We start from the raw sequence: 16,411 nt of genomic DNA on the forward strand, positions 1-16,411 counted from the left end.
CTTTTCCCCCTCATAGCCTACTATTAAGATCAATTAGTTTCAGCCAAGTAAGATTTCATATTCCTCTATAATTCCTTGGATATTGCAAGTTTTTCAATGGTGTGTCTACTTTATTTACCTGGAACACTGACTACACATAGCAAGTCTTCAGTGCAGTGAAAACAATCACAAATCTTTGATGTACTGACTGCAGTTTCCAGTACTTCCGAGTCTTCTGAGAGAGTTCTTGACTGCCAAACTGAAGTCTATATGATAGACTATTGACTTTTAACAGGTATTAACTATGAATATATTTAGGTTAATTGTTGAGTTCTTTAGGTGAACTGAGGATGAAGTGCAGACCACTGTTCTTTCAATTACAAAATTCAAAGCCAGTTAGGAACTTAATCTATAGCTGGAACACTAGAGCTAATTTACTATATGGATATTTGCATTCACTCTGAAGTTCGCTATTATCTAGAAGAGCCATAGGAACTGGATATATGGGACAGAATTTAAAAAACACAAACATGTAATGCTCAAGTAATAGTAGCGTATCTGTTGATCAATAATTTGAATGAATTGATATAATCCTTTGACTGCTTAGTAAGTTAATAATTTGTGTATCCTTAAATTAAAATATCTTTGGAGGCAAATGATAGAAAAGGTAATAATTAAAGGAATCCCATACACAAGATATATAGATGTAGAAGATTACCAAGCAATGGAATTGCACACTTTTCCTATGTGTACCATAGAGAAGACGTTAGAATTTTATTGAGGCCTATCTATGTCTTCCTATATTACAAGAATCATGCCTGGATGGCTGTTTAGATCAGTACCTTGAGATAGCACTTTACATATTTATTCACTAAGAGTATGCTTTTTTAGTACCTTCTCATAAAATGCTCTGTGGTATAATTATTTGACCTCTTCGTATGCCTGCATGTTCCAACACCCAATTAGAGGCTTGATGAAAGCTGTTTCTCATCAATTTTATGTCTTGTAGCAAAGGTAGCATAATTTCCCAGACCATCTCTGCTTCCTGAGTCTTTAGCTCCACCATACTTTAATGATAATGTTCATAATTTTTCATTATCTAATGATTTATATACATCAACTGTAAAGATTCATCACAGACCTGTCTGATCCATAATTTGGATTGTTTTATACAAGGTATATAATATAGAAATATAAGATTCTTTATCTTCTCTTAAGGTTTTTGACAAATTTCACACTGTACCTTGTCTTTTCCGTGGTTTAAGGTGGTAGTATTGATCCATTTATACCATATTTGGGTACTGTTTTAATAAATCTTCTAGCTTTTGATTATGTGTGTGTGTGTGTGCGTATGTATGTATGTATTTGTGTGTATATATGTATGTGTGTGTGTGTGTAACATTTTAACTCTCTTCCTCCTTTGCATTATCTTAATAACTTGTATCAAGTCCTTTCTGAAGAGTTCCTTCTCTTTAATTGAAGATTTCTAACAATTATATAAAGTTTCATTTGTATATGCAGTCTTTCTTTTAACTTGCCTATTCTTTATGGTAGGTTACTATTTACTATAAAACAAGCAAAATCCAAGCCACAAACAAAAGCAGGTCAATGGCATTTATATATTTGTTACATACAGTTTTAATTTTTAGCTATCTCTTGGAAGTAGGTTGTTTCTATGTATGTGTAACAAAATGATTTGATGAAATTGTGGTTTTTGGTATTTTGGTGTATGGTGAGTAGTTTTGTTTTTCATGTTTATGACTTATACAAAGCAGTTTCAATAAATACACACTGCTTTCACTGAAGATAGTTATGTTAATTATGTATGAGTTAGCTTGAGAAGAGTTCACAGCATAGCTATATGGATATATATCTTTTACCTCCCTCAAACTTCTACCCAATGTATAGTTATAAACATTTAAATGAAGTATATTAATCACTCAGCATAGCTCTCTATTCATAAAGGAACATATATTTGCTGTAATACTAAGGACACAGATAATAATAATTATATATATATATATATATATAAAATTTCTTATGTATCCAGTGATGTAAGCATTTGAATATGTATTTGTCATGATGTGATAAGGAAAACCATACACATATATTACCAGGGTTTTTTTTTTTTCCATTTTTTTTGTTTGTTTCAAGTTTTTATTTAAACTCTAGTTAGTTAACATATAGTGTAATACTAGTTTCAGGAGTAGCATTTAGTGATTCATCACTTACATATAATACCCAGTGCTCATCACAAGTGCCCTCCTTAATACCCGTCACCCATTTAGCTCATCCCCACACCTAACTCCCCTCCAGTAACCCTCAGTTTGTTCTCTACAGTGAAGAGTGCTTTATAGTTTGCCCCTCTTTCTCTCTCCTCTCCCCCATGTTCAACTGTCTAAATTTTTTCCTGTGGTTGACTTCAAGTTTCATAGCATTGTGATCTGAAAATATGGATGGTATGATCTTAGTCTTTTTGTACTTTTTGAGGCCTGACTTGTGACCCAGTATGTCATCTATTCTGATGGATATCCCATGTGCACTCAAAAAAAGAATGTTTACTCTGCTGCTTTAAGATGTTATTTTCTGAATATATCTGTTAAGTCTATCTGGTCCAGTGTATCATTCAAAGCCATTGTTTCCTTATTGATTTTCTGCCAAGATGATCTGTCCATTGCTGTAAGTAGGTGTTAAAGTCCCCTACTATTATTGTATTATTATCAATGAGTTCCTTTATGTTTCTTGTTAATTGCTTTATATATTTGGGTGGTATCAAGTTGGGGGAATAAATATTTATAATTGTTAGATCTTCTTGTTGGATAGAACCCTTTATTATGATATAGTGCCCTTCTTAATTTCTTATTACAGTTTTTGGTTTAAAATCTCATTTGTCTGATATAAGTATGGCTACTACAGCTTTCATTTGACATCCATAAGCATGATAGATGGTTCTCCATCCCCTCACTTTCAATCTACAGGCGTCTTTAAGTCTAAAATTAGTCTTGTAGGCAGCATAAAGATGGGTCTTATTTTTTTATCCATTCTGACACTCTATGTCTTTTGATTGGAACATTTAGTCCACTTACACTCAGAGTGATTATTGATAAATATAAGTTTACTGACATTGTATTACTAATTAAGTCATCATTTCTGGAGATTTTCTCTGCTCCTTTCTAGTCTTTGTTGCTTTTGGTCTTTCCTTCCCACTCAAACCGTCCCTTTTAATATTTCTGTGGTCACTAATATTTAGTGGTCACAAACTCCTTTAGTTTCTGTTTGTTTAGGAAACTGTTTATCTCTCCTTCTATTCTGAGCAACAGCTTTGTTGGGTAGACTATTCTTGGCTGCCTAATGTTCCTATTCAGCACATTGAATATATCATGCCACTCCCTTCTGTTCTGCCAGTTTCTGTGGAGAGGTGTGCTGCTAACCTTATTTGTCTTCCCTTGTAAGTTAGGGATTTCTTTTCTCTTGCTGCTTCTTTTAGGATTTTTTCCTTTTCTCTATATTTTTTGCAAATTTAACTACAGTGTGTCTTAGTGTTGGCTGGTTTTTGTTCACTTTGATGGGAGTTCTCTGTGCTTCCTACATTTGGGTGTCTATTTCTTTCCCCAGATTAGGGAAGTTTTCAGTTATAATTTCCTCAAATAAACCTTTTGGTCCTTTTCCCACTCTTCTTCTTCTGGGATTCCTAGGGTACAAATGTTATTACATTTTATAAAGTCACTGAGTTCCTTAAGTTTACATTCTTGATCCAATATTTTTATTTCCCTCTTCTTTTTAGCCTCTTTATTTTCCATAATTTTATCTTCTGTATTATTGGTTTCTCTGCTTCTTCCATCCTTGTGGTCGTTACATGCAGTTGTTTTTGCATCTCAGCTATAGCATTTTTATTTCAGCCTAACTAGAATTTAGGTCTTTTATCTCTGCAGTAAGCGACTCCCTGGTGTCTTCTTTGCTTTTCTCAACCCCAACTAGTGTCCTTTTGTTTCATGCTTTAAATTCTGGATCAGGCATATTATTTATATAAGTTTCTATTAAATCCCTGGCCATTAACTTTTCTTATTCTTTCTTTTGGGATGAATTCCTCTATCTTGGCATTTTGTCTGGGTCTCTGTCTTCTTCTGTGTGTTAGGAAAGCCTGTTATGCTTCCTGCTGCTGAGAGTAATGGGTTTATTAAGAAGAGGTGATATACTCTCCAGAGCCCAGTGCTTCAGGAAGTGTCTTTTGTGTCTTCTGTGTGCAGTCTGCTGTGTGTTTTGGCTGCTCTTTCCCTCAGGTCAGTCCTCTGCAAGTTTCTCCTTTCCTGCAGTGGGGAGTGTATGGACCTTGGACAGAGTGTAGTGACTTTTAACTAGATGTGCTCTGGTCCGCTTGATAAAAGACACCTGGTTCAGTTGACATGGTGTGTGAAGGGAGATGGGGGTGCTTGTACTGGTCTTCTAGGGGAGAGGCCCACTATGCTGGTTCTCAGGCACGCTTGCCCCAGAAAAACATCACCAGCAGAGTACAGGGGATGGGCCTTGGTGAGGGCAGTTTGGGCCGCCAGTGTTGGTGCTGTGCTGCTAACTGAAGTTAGTTTATGCTGGGGGGCAAGGGACAAAAATGGCACCGGCTAGCTCTTTTGTCACTGGAGAGACAATGCCACCTCTCCCCAGTGTGCTCCAAGAAGAAGAAAATGTCTCTCCCAGTAATTCTCAGGGGATCCTCAGATCTCACTGTCTGTTCCCAAGCTATATTCCCCCCTTCTCCATAGGAGCACTGCAGTGCCCTTAAGCCTTCACCCCGGCCACTCCATGGACCTCTGAAACACCAGTATTTGAGTCCTGCTGGTTGTGAAAACTCCCTATAATTAGCCTGTCTCGTTTTCCCAGTCAACGGCTTTGGGGAAGTGTTTTCCTTGTGTGATTCCCTGTGAAGTCCTCTCTCTCTCTCTCTCTCTCCTCTCTCTGTGACCAGGGCTCCCTCCACTTTTTATCACCTATGATTCATTTCCCCCCTAAACCACATCTCTGCACCTAGTACCTTCCATAATGTGACTTTGTCTCTCCCTCTAGTGGTGCACTTTGTTCTGTCAGTCCTCCAGGTTGATTTCTTGGGTATACAGAATGATTTGATCTTTATCTAGGTGTATTCAATGGATGAGGCAAGCCTAAGGGCCTCCTACTACTCTGCCATCTTAGCTTGTCCTAGCTAGGTACGTTTTAATTTGTGGCATCAGTCTGATAAAAATGATGTTGTTAAGTGTGTCGTGTTGTGTACTCTGAGAATTATCGTATCTGTGACAAAAAGTGGTCACTTCAGGGTAAACGTATTGCATTTTCTGGTATTAAGTGTGGCATTAGTGACAATCTAAAATACTTGTTAGAGCTTCACTTTTATAATGGATAAAGAAGGGCTTGATTTACACTCTGACTTTAAACGATGACAACAACAAACACAATTTATGACATTATGGGAAACACATTTATTCCTGAGAGAAAAGAAACAAATGACGTGAGTCCTATGATTTCTCAAGCCTAATGTCTCAAGAGAGTTTCCAGGCTACAGCCAAGAGATGAACAATCTGGTTGTTTCTCTTTGTTGAAGAGACAGCATTCTGAGTTTGAGTGATCCATGGTGCTAGAATTCATAGGATGGGATATTAGAGAGGAGAGGGCTCTGTGGAGGAGAGAGAAATTCACACAGTCAGCTCCAGAGGTCTTCAGCACTTTTCCCAAGAGTCTGCAGCTGAGTACCAATAGGTGTATGTGTGGGAGGAGACTATTCACAGCCACAGAAAGAACCACTGGCATATTGAGCAATGTAGCTTTAGTAGTGTAGCCAAATTAGTCCTGAATTGAAGATTGCTTCCAACTCCCCTAGCAAAGTTCACAATTCTCAAAATAATAAAATTGTTTCCAAGGAATTTAACAGGGTCTCAGAGAAGAGATCAGACATATTTAAAAGAATAAAAAAAATGCATTCAAAATGTCTGGCCTCCAAAAAATTTTGATATGCAAGATGCATAAAAATAGAACTCATAGTAAGGAATAACAAATTAATCAATAGCAACAGATCCATGAATGACATAGAAGATGGGAGATAGGAACATTCACATTTGTGTTTTTTACATATACTGTGTATACTGTATAAAAGACAGCATGAGCATAATGAGGAGAGACATGAAAGATATACAACAAATTAAGTAAAATTCTAAAGATTAAAAAAATGTGTGAAGTGAAAAAGATATGGGATAAGCAGCAGATTAGATACTACAGAAGAAAAGATTAGTGAAATCAAAGAATATAATTTATTCAAATGAATATAAGCAGGAAGCAAACTAATATATATTCTTTGAGTAGTCTTGTCTTTTTTTTTTCCTGCCAGGAAAAAAAACCAGAGAAGACTAAGGATGGGGCCTTTATTTATTTTATTATATAGAACAAAGGAAAAATGTTTCCAAAATATTTTTAGTTTCTTCATACTGCAGTGGAAAAAAATCCACTATAGAACATCTTGCAGGGATTTATATAAAGATGTACTAATTGGAAAACATAATGACTATAGTTAGCCCTTATTGAATATATAGACTTTATGTCTGGTATTTTGTAATCATTTCATCTAACATTATTATACTACTTCCTATTTCGTGTGGTGCTGCTTGCTTTTAAAACATCTTTTATTTGTCTATAGTTTGAACTAGATTGCCATACTTCTTAAGCTGGTTACAACACTGATGATAATAACATTTCTCACGTACCTAGAACTAAGCTTGCATAATCTTATGCATTTCTAACCAGATGTGGGGAAAAGCAGCAAAGACTAAATGCCGTATACTACTCAACTTGTACTGTGATAACTCTAGCAAAACAAATGACATTGAAATCTCAGTGGCTTTCAATTTAAAAACTTGATGGATTTTTAAGTAGGTTGCAGCAGCACACTCTGGACTTGAATTTGGGTTCTGGTATACCAGAACTGTTGTAACAGTTCAGGAAATGGTCTAAAGGAACAGATCCATCTTGACCATGCTGTTTAAAATTTCCCATGGTAAGTGATGAACCACGGGAATCTACCCCCAAAACAAGAGCACACTGTACACACTGTATGTTAGCCAATTTGACAATAAATTGTATTAAAAAAAGAAAAAGTAAAATTCCCTAGGGTAAAATGTATGATTTAATTAAGAACAAAGACATAAAGAATAGTATAATGAAATATCATGTGTCTGTTGCTCACCTTTGCCAGTTATTAATATTATGCTATTCCAATTCTAATATTTTTGATATTGTGCTTCATCTCTTTCCAATGGGCTATCTTTGTGTGAGATGGCAAGACATTTTAAATTTTGGATTAAAAAAAACATGGTACCAGATGACCTATGACTTCTTCAAAACCTTGAAATCATGGAATCCAGGCTTACTAGCAATTACTCACATGACTTTCAGAGCAGTATGATTGAATAACATGGTATCGGTGTTTACGGGGTAAGTTCAATCATGTGGCAGAAGTTATTGCAACACATCTGAGCATCTTGTAATAAATGCTGACTGACAAGGTTTAGAGTATCACATGCCTCACTTTTTCACATGTCTTTTTTGTCTTCTCATGGTTGTGTGACTAAATTTTACCTCAGCAGAGATGTAAATTTTAGATAGGAATGTCTTCTTGGCTTCTTTATTTCTTATCGATATTTTTAATAATCAATTGTTCTTACATTTCTTATTTTCCATTATGAAGGATACACGTGAACAAAATGGGAATCCAGAAATGATAGTGATCATCCTATTTTTCTTGGTTTCTTAACCTTGGAGAAAGCACTGGAATTTTACATACATTGATGATTTGAATCAGTGGGACTTTCTAGGTCCTGACTTTCTATGCTAGCCTCATACTTACGACTTAAACTCACATGTTCTGAATTTTCTGAACAACTTGATATCGAACATTTTGTTTTATTATCTTTAGATTTGATTAAAATTGCACATACAATTTCACAACAAAAAAATAAGTATCTTGTCAAGCAGAGTAGCCAACAGTTAGGCTAGAATTATGGTCAACCATACTACAAGCATATTCCCCTTAATTCTAACTTACTTTCTTAGAGGTCCAATCACAATGAATGATCATAATAAGTGACAGTAATATATACATGGAGTCAGGTTACTTTATATCACTTTGACTAGTATAAATTTGAGGGAGGTGATGCATAATCATTGGGATCTAAAAATTTAAGACCACTGAATGGTATCATAGAGTTCATATCAACATAACAACTACAAGACTGAACTTTGACCCCAGAGTCATGGGAGTTGAACAGGGAAGTTCATCCTAATGAAGATCAAGGTCAAGGATACATGAAAACCATCCACAAGTGTAATGGCAATTATGGACAAATTCAATATCTAGAGTTTTATTAGTAGTATTATGGATGTAATAAAATATAAATCCCATCTTTCAGTAATTATTTATATGTGAAATGTTTTATCATTTATCAGTAGAAATTTTATTCTTCTATAGTAGTTTTTTGTCCTCATTTTAATTTTGTTCTTTACTGAATATATTATGTTTTTATTGACAAAATATTATAAATAATTAGGATATAGTTCATAGGATGTGAGAAAAGTCTAGCAGCAGTAAAATACTGGTGAGTAAGAAGAAAATAGGAGAGTTATTATTTCTCTTTGAGACAGAATGCCTTCAGCTATCACAATGAAATAGATGTTGTATAAGCTAGTATATTTATCCCTTAGATCTGGATATCAGATGTTTTATGCCAATGTATTTATCGTGTACTAACAAGTCCTAAGCTCTTTACAAATATTCGCTCATTTAATCTCCATAGCAATATTATGAATGTTGCATTCTTATTCCCATTTTACAGAGAGAGAAACTGAGGTACAGCTAACTTAAGTAGCTAACTCCAGGTCACCAAGGTTGGAGGAAGCACAATCAGGATGTCAACTTCCCAGTCTGGTTCTGCAGTCTTAGCTGCTGTGTTATGCTGGCATTGGTAGCACATCCAGGCAGTAATAGAAAATAAGCAGGTCACATTCTGCAAACCATTATTTTCACAATTGTTAGCTGGAACCTGGCTCATATAATTTTTTAAAATTAGAATCTCTGAAAAAGTTTATTCATCTTTCATTTTATATCGTTTTATTTTATATCATCTCAATTTTAAATATCAGTTTTAAAGTACTGAATATATAATGTGGAACAGATTGTGAGCCAGTTATTAAAATACGGGCACATATAGTAAAATATGCATATATATAAATGTATATATGTTTATGTACATAAATTTATATATATATATAAATATGCAAATATATAAATAAATATATATATATATATATATAATCTTATAGACATGCAATAATTTACTAATGACAGATAATACTTTCCATCCTGGGGTCTGTGACAGAACCTAGAAACACTCTTTTCCTCTTTCCTTTCATCACCACCTTTCATCCAAACATTCACTAAACACTGTTGATGCCTCTTCAAAACATTTCTAGAATTTATTCACTTCTCTCCATCTCTCCTACCCCTGCCTTTCCCCAACACCTTATCAGTGCAGTATGTTTCCCATGGGCCTCACTTCCCCCTCTTGAATTCATTCTTCACCCTGCAGCATGAGTGATATTTTTTAAATAGCAAATGCATTTGCCTTATAACCCTAAAACCTTTCATGTCCTTTTTCGGTTGCTTAGAGAACACCCAAAATCCTTCCTTTGTCTTTAATTCTCAATACTTTTATTTACAAATAATTCACGTAAAATGAAATTCACCCATTAAAATGTACAATAAAATGCACGTTGGTATATTTCCAGAGCTGTGCACCTATCCACAAAATCAATTTTGGAGTATTCTCATTGTCTCAAAAAGAAATTCCTCTTCTTTTGACCATTACTCCCGATCTCACACCACCGGCCACCCCTAGGCAATCACAATACACTTCTGAATCTATAGATTTGTCTATTCTGGATATTTCATATACATGGAAGCATTCAATATGTGGCTTTGTTACTAGCTTTTTTCACTTACCCTAATGTTTTCAAAGTTCATCCATATTGTAGTTTGTGTAAGTACTTTATTTTTATTGCTATATAATACTCCACTGTGTAAATATATCACATTCTATTTATGCAGGCATTAATAGATGGACAGTGTGTTGCTTTAATTTTTTGGTTTTATTAATAGTTCTGTTATGGATGTTCACGTATAAGGTTTTATTGTGGACATCTATCTTTAATTCTCTTGGGAATATGATTGCTGAGTCATACGATAACTCTATGTTTAACATTCTGGGTAACTGTTAGACTTTTTATCCAGAGCACCTGCTCCATTTTTTACATTCTCACCCACCAGCAGTGCATGAAAGTGCCAGTTTGTCCATAGCTTCGCCAACACTATTATCCGTCTTTTTTATACAGCCAGCCCCGAGGGTGTGACGTGGTATTGTGGTTTTGATTTACATTTTCATGGTAGCTAATGAATTTGAGCATCTTTTCATGTTTTCCGTGATCTTCCCTTGACTTCTGAGGCTTGTTATGGCAGCCTTGTCCCTCTCCAGACACTTTATGTCCTATCCCTCTCCACTTTATATTGAATATTACAGTTCTAGTGAGCTTCTGTCATCTTTTTGAATGATTCAGTTTCCCTTCTAGTTCAGGTCTGTTGGTTCCCATTTCCTTCCTACCTTTCCCTCTTTGTTGCTTGGCCAGAGCTGACGTCATGAATGTATGATGTGCATAATTGCGTAGAGCCTGACATTCAAAAGGGCTCTATATTTGCTTCCATATATTGCTGTGTTTGCCTTGAAATCCATGATAATTTTTGGATAAGAAACCCCACATTTCATTTTGCAGTAGGCCCTGCAAATTATGTAGCCAGTCTGGTGCCTGTCTTATCATTATTACTTATCCTTCAGGTCTCAGTTTAGACAGAGATACCTACAAGAGGTGTTCCCCACCACTGTAGACTGTATTATGTGTCTTCCTGTATTTCATCTATACCAGCATGTATTATGGTTTGTCATTTTTTCGTCTCAGCCTTTGACCTATTAGACTAAAGGCTTTGCCTTTCTGATCTATTTTTCTATCCTCAGAAACCAGCATAGTGCCTGTTACTCAGCCTTCGTAAGATGTGTACTTCAACTACATAGTTATGGCTCAGGTGATGGGCCATAGAGGGAATAATTCCAAACATGAGCTCCAGGGCCAGACAGCCTCGATATTCAGTCATATCATTTGTAAACTGTTTGGAAACTGGGTATTTAATGTATTGTTTCCTCAATTTCTCATCTTTAAAGTGAGGATAATATTAGTCCAAATCTTATAAGAGGGATTAAGTGAACTAATAAATGTAAAACATTGAAAATAACATCTAACTACCGTTTACTATATTTGTTACCTGCTATCATTGTTATATTCCGTTTCTGTTTGCTGAATAAATTATTGATTCTATATGCAAAGAGAAGAGAAGGGCACTAGAACCTCGTGAAAAACTATGCAAGTTAAGGAGTTATACTGCGTAGGGGCGCCTGGGTGGCTCAGTCAGTTAAGCATCGACTCTTGGTTTGTGAGTTCAGAGCCTCACGTCTGGCTCCATGCTCATAGTGCCGAGTCTGGTTGGGATTGTCTGTCTGTCTCCTTCTCTATCTTCCTCTTCCCACTCCCTGCTCAAAGTATCTCTGAATCTCTTAAAATAAATATATAAACTTTAATTTTTTTAAGTAGTTACATTGTACACATTACTCTTCCTTATATGAATTTGCAATGCTAGGAAGAAGGTTAATTGTACAAAAGTTGTTTATGAAACCAAAATAGGAAGAAAATTAGGAAGCTGGGAACAAACCCCAAGGAAAGAGAAATTAATGCTAAGAGCAAGTATAAGGATCTTATAAGGAGGGAAGAGAATCTTTCTGTTTAAAAGTCTTTACAGAAACTGTTCAACTGAACACAATGTTAACACAATTTTAGGAGATGAGTTTGAGTAAATTAATGCCAGTAACCTTTGGAAAGTGTTTTCTTGTTTATATAATTAGTAGTCATGCTTTGACATTACCTGTAAGTATTTGAAGTTGAGCTTAATTTATAGTCAGCGGAGATATAATGCCATTATGAAAAGGCAAACAGAATGTATAATAAAGGGGTACATGTTTTCTGTATGTCTACATTTGTCTTGGGTTATATATGCTGTCTCTGCTTGTCCAACATGAGGAGATCGCATGTGCCCTTAACACTCTCCTTTGTGCTTGCTGGCTTCTCTCAGTTCCTTCATATGCTTTCTGGGGGCGCAGGCTTGGACTTAGGTCTGCAAAGCTGTTCCTCTTTCACTATTTACAGTTCATAGTCCACACTTGCGTTTTATCAAGGAACATGCCTGTGACTCTACCCTACCCCTCCATTTACTCAACCCAAGATAAAACTTGGGTGTTCCTACCTGGAACCTTTCAGTTTATTTGTATTATTATTTTTTTTAATGTGTATTTATTTGAGAGAGAGACAGATAGACAGACAGAAAGAATCCAAGTGGAGTAGGGGTGGAGAGAGAGGGACACCCAGAATCTAAAGCAGGCTCCAGGCTCTAAGCTGACAGCACAGAGCCCAACAATGGGCTTGAACTCATGGACCACGAGATCATGACCTGAGCCAAAGTCGGACGTTTAACCAACGGAGTCACCCAGGCGTCCCTATTTACATTATTTTTAAAAATGGGTACCTGTTGTACTTTAATTTCCCAAAGGGTAAAAATTGTTCAGTTTTGCTCAGCATGTATCCCCAGTGCCTAAGTGCATCTTGTAGAATAATTGCACCAGAAAACAATTGCTGAATAACTAAGTGACATGATTCACAAATCTCGCAAAAGGCCAAAGGGGTCAGTGACTCTAAAAATTGTCAAAGACATCAGTATAAAGAAGAAGAAAGATTGGGAATACAGGCAACTCAAATGTGTTATGTACTACAATTGGGTTCTAAACTTGGCAATAGATGTCTAGTCAGGTAAGGTTACAAAAACAACTAATAAACAGGATACATTGTATAATTTCAAATGTCCAACAATTAAAATTGACAACAAAATATTTGTGTTGGAATTAAACTCCAGAAGGTAGTTATCACAATGATTTTTCATTAAGTGATTCTTCAAAGGACAGTAAACTCTATCAATAAACGTTTTATAAAAAATATTGAAATACTCTTCAAATAAGCAATTCTAAAACTGACCTTCTGGAAAGGCAAAGAATATAGCATTAAATCAAATTTCAAAGACTGCCTTTCTAAAAAGGATTGGAATAATAATGTATAGTCAGGCACTTTACTTTCCAATCATCTTACTTAATGCAATGATAGAACCTGAAAATACTAGACGGACAGCTAATATGCCCATTAACCTGTCTCAGTCAAATATCAGATGTCTTAAATGAATCTTCAGTAGGTGGTGAATCAAAGCCAAGATATAAATTAATTTTCTTTCAGAAATGTGTAATGCCTTTTTGTGACACAAAGAGAAAGATGTCCTTTGAAATGTTAGATATGAGAAGGAATGACTTTGGTCTTCTAGTATAAGTATTTGAGACAAATGGATATTGTAATTATTATAGAGCCAATGTCAAGTCTGAAAGTGACTTATGATTTCCCGGGGAATCACATACCTTCCCAAAGAAATTCTGTTCTTCCAGAATTTCTGTTAATAACTTCAGATACATTGAAAATAACTTTTCAATCTCCACATCTTTACTAATTTCATACTAATTTTACAAACACCAGTAGTTTTTCGCAAGTCAAAACCATATCATTTACAACAGGAAATAACAAAAGCACATGTTTATTTTCAAAGGAGATATATTTGCCTTTCAATTCTGTGAAAGAACAGTATTTTTCCTAATAGAAAAATGAAGAATTTGTTTTGTATCGTTAATAAGCTATTTTATCACATTAATAAAGATAATAAGTGCAAGTTGTTAATCCATAGTAAATAATAATAATACTAAATAATAGCTGGAGGAATATATTTCCTTTACTCAACCACATTTACGTTTTCACTATAACTTAATTTGCCTTATAAGATATTAGAATATAATGGTCCTGTCCTTGGTACTAGTCCAGGTGACTTTAACATAAAGTACCATAAAAATAAAAATGTTCTCACCTTTGTTCAACTATAATATCACCCTACAGGATGAATCCCGAAGTTTCAATAAGATTAGAAAAGTAGTGTGTCCTAAGAAATGCACAGAGTTCAAAGTAGTAATTATAAGCAATTACTATATTGGCATGTTCTACCACATTTAATAATTATTTAAAATAGTCAACCGGGGACTGTTTTGAATATAAATGTATATTTTTCCAAGAAATTAAAAGAATGTGGGAGAATCCTGCCATGTAAATATGGAAGAGATAAAGAGGGAAAGGTTGAAACAGGTCTGTGGAGAGTGCTTATGGAAACAACAGTACATGTAATTCACATTAGTTGGAATCCAAATTAGTGGTATCCAAATTGTAAAGTGTGCTTAGACAAAAAAGTGATGTCTTAGAAAGGTGATGTCATATGGAAGTACTGAAATGTCAGGTTGAGACACTGGGAGTTTATTTGGGTATCAGCACAATGTTATTCACGATCACAGAGCGCAGCAGATGTGAAACCTTCATGAAGTTGGTATGAGAATTAAAAGTTTGCTTTTTAAAAAACGTATTCTTAGCTACACAAGAATTTCTGCATCTGCAATGAGATTTTGCTAGAGAAACATGGGAAATAACATAATGCTGATGGCTTTTGCAGAGTCGGGGAATCTTTTTCGGTCACATTCACCCTGAGTGTGATTGTTCTCTTGAAATCCAGAGATGCGCGTGAGCATCCGTCCAACGCAGAGCACAGCCAAGGTTCCGTATAGTAGAAGCAGAGAGCAGAGAGGTCTATGGAAACACGGTTGCTAGACACTGAAAATGATAATATTGAGCAAGATGATAAATCATTGTCATCATTTAAAATATAAATAGATAAAGGCTCAGAAACTGATCCAAGACTGAAGACACAGTCAAGCATGGGACATGGGAAAGAATTAGTATCAGTCATGGAAGGGAAGACAAGAGGGGTAGAAGAAGTTATTCTGGGTGATGGAGTGATGTGCTCGCATTTGTTCGTGCTGGTTGGAGAAACACATAAAACAAGAAGGCCCTGAAGGAGAGGTATCTGGTCCTGTAACTCTCCAGAGAAAAAGGGATTCTGGATGGAGAAGGGTGACTAATGATCGCAAGTGTAAGGGGGAGGATGAGACTGTCTAGGACAGAGTACAGGGGCCTCCAGAGAGAGAGGAAGCTGCAACCCAGATTAAAAAGTAGACAGAGAAATGACACTGGGAGAAAAAATAGGAGAGTGTGGGTGTCCTGAAAGCCAAAGGAAGTCTGCACATAAGGAAGGAAGGATAGTTCAGTGAGATCCAATGATAAATAGAAGTGCAGTAAGATAAAGAACTCGGAATACCCACTTAGTGACTGAAAAGTAGTTACTTTGTATAACAAATTGGCCATTCTGCTTTTGAGTTTACTCATTCTAATTTTAACCTTTGTGAGTTTCTGCATTTTTTTTTCCTTTTCTCTCAAGTAAGTAATTGGGTTGGCAGCCAAACATCTTAAATATTGGCAGAAGAGAATGCCTTCTGCTTGAAAACCTCACCTTACTATTTTTTTTAGCAATTCTTGAAAGTTGGAGAACATGTTTTTGGCCTAGAAATCCTGATCTAAGTTGCATAATACATTCCCCAGCATGTTCTTGTTTCTTTGTTTTTGAAGACCATTTTTATGATAATGATAGTAAATAAATTATGAGTGACTGATATGATTGTGTAGTAATTACATTCCTATATAAAAGTAGAAAGCAAAAAATGGTTGTATTGTGTCCCAAGCAATTTCATGTTTGAAAAAGAGCTTTAAAATAGTCTGTTGATATGAATACAAGAAAATAAACACCAAGTTTTAATAATACAAAGTGCACACATGTATTGAAATTTATTTCAATTTCAGTTACATAGAAAATTAAACAACCATTATGTTATTACATAATAACTTATATATTTCAAAATAAATGTGTGGCCTGCAGTGTTTATTGAGGCACTAAAACCTCAGACGTTGAAAATAATCATTTCAATAATAGTAAAGTACATGTTTCAAATGAATTACAAAATGACAAATTTTACTATATTTCCTGATTGTAGAAAGTAAAATTCAGTGAGTAAACTATCTGTGTTTTAACATGTGTGCTATAAAGGCATTTAAGTGATTTAAGAAAATAATTGTAGTTCTACCCATTAGGTTGCACACAAGAATTCTTATTTGAAATATAATCTATAAACTATTGGATTATGAGCAATTCCTTGATTTGAATCAATATTCGTGGAGTACATGATTAATCATTTTTATGTTGTTTCCATTTACTTTCTAAGAG

At 35.2% G+C, this 16,411-nt stretch overlaps 1 protein-coding gene across 1 annotated transcript in view; it reads left to right on the forward strand.

Moving 5' to 3' along the window:
• Window positions 1-16,411, forward strand: part of NCAM2 (neural cell adhesion molecule 2) — a 224,210-nt gene that overhangs the window by 72,814 nt on the left and 134,985 nt on the right. The window lies entirely within an intron of this gene.

This window comes from Prionailurus viverrinus, chromosome C2 (genome assembly GCF_022837055.1).
Source record: "Prionailurus viverrinus isolate Anna chromosome C2, UM_Priviv_1.0, whole genome shotgun sequence".
Lineage (NCBI taxonomy): Eukaryota > Metazoa > Chordata > Mammalia > Carnivora > Felidae > Prionailurus > Prionailurus viverrinus.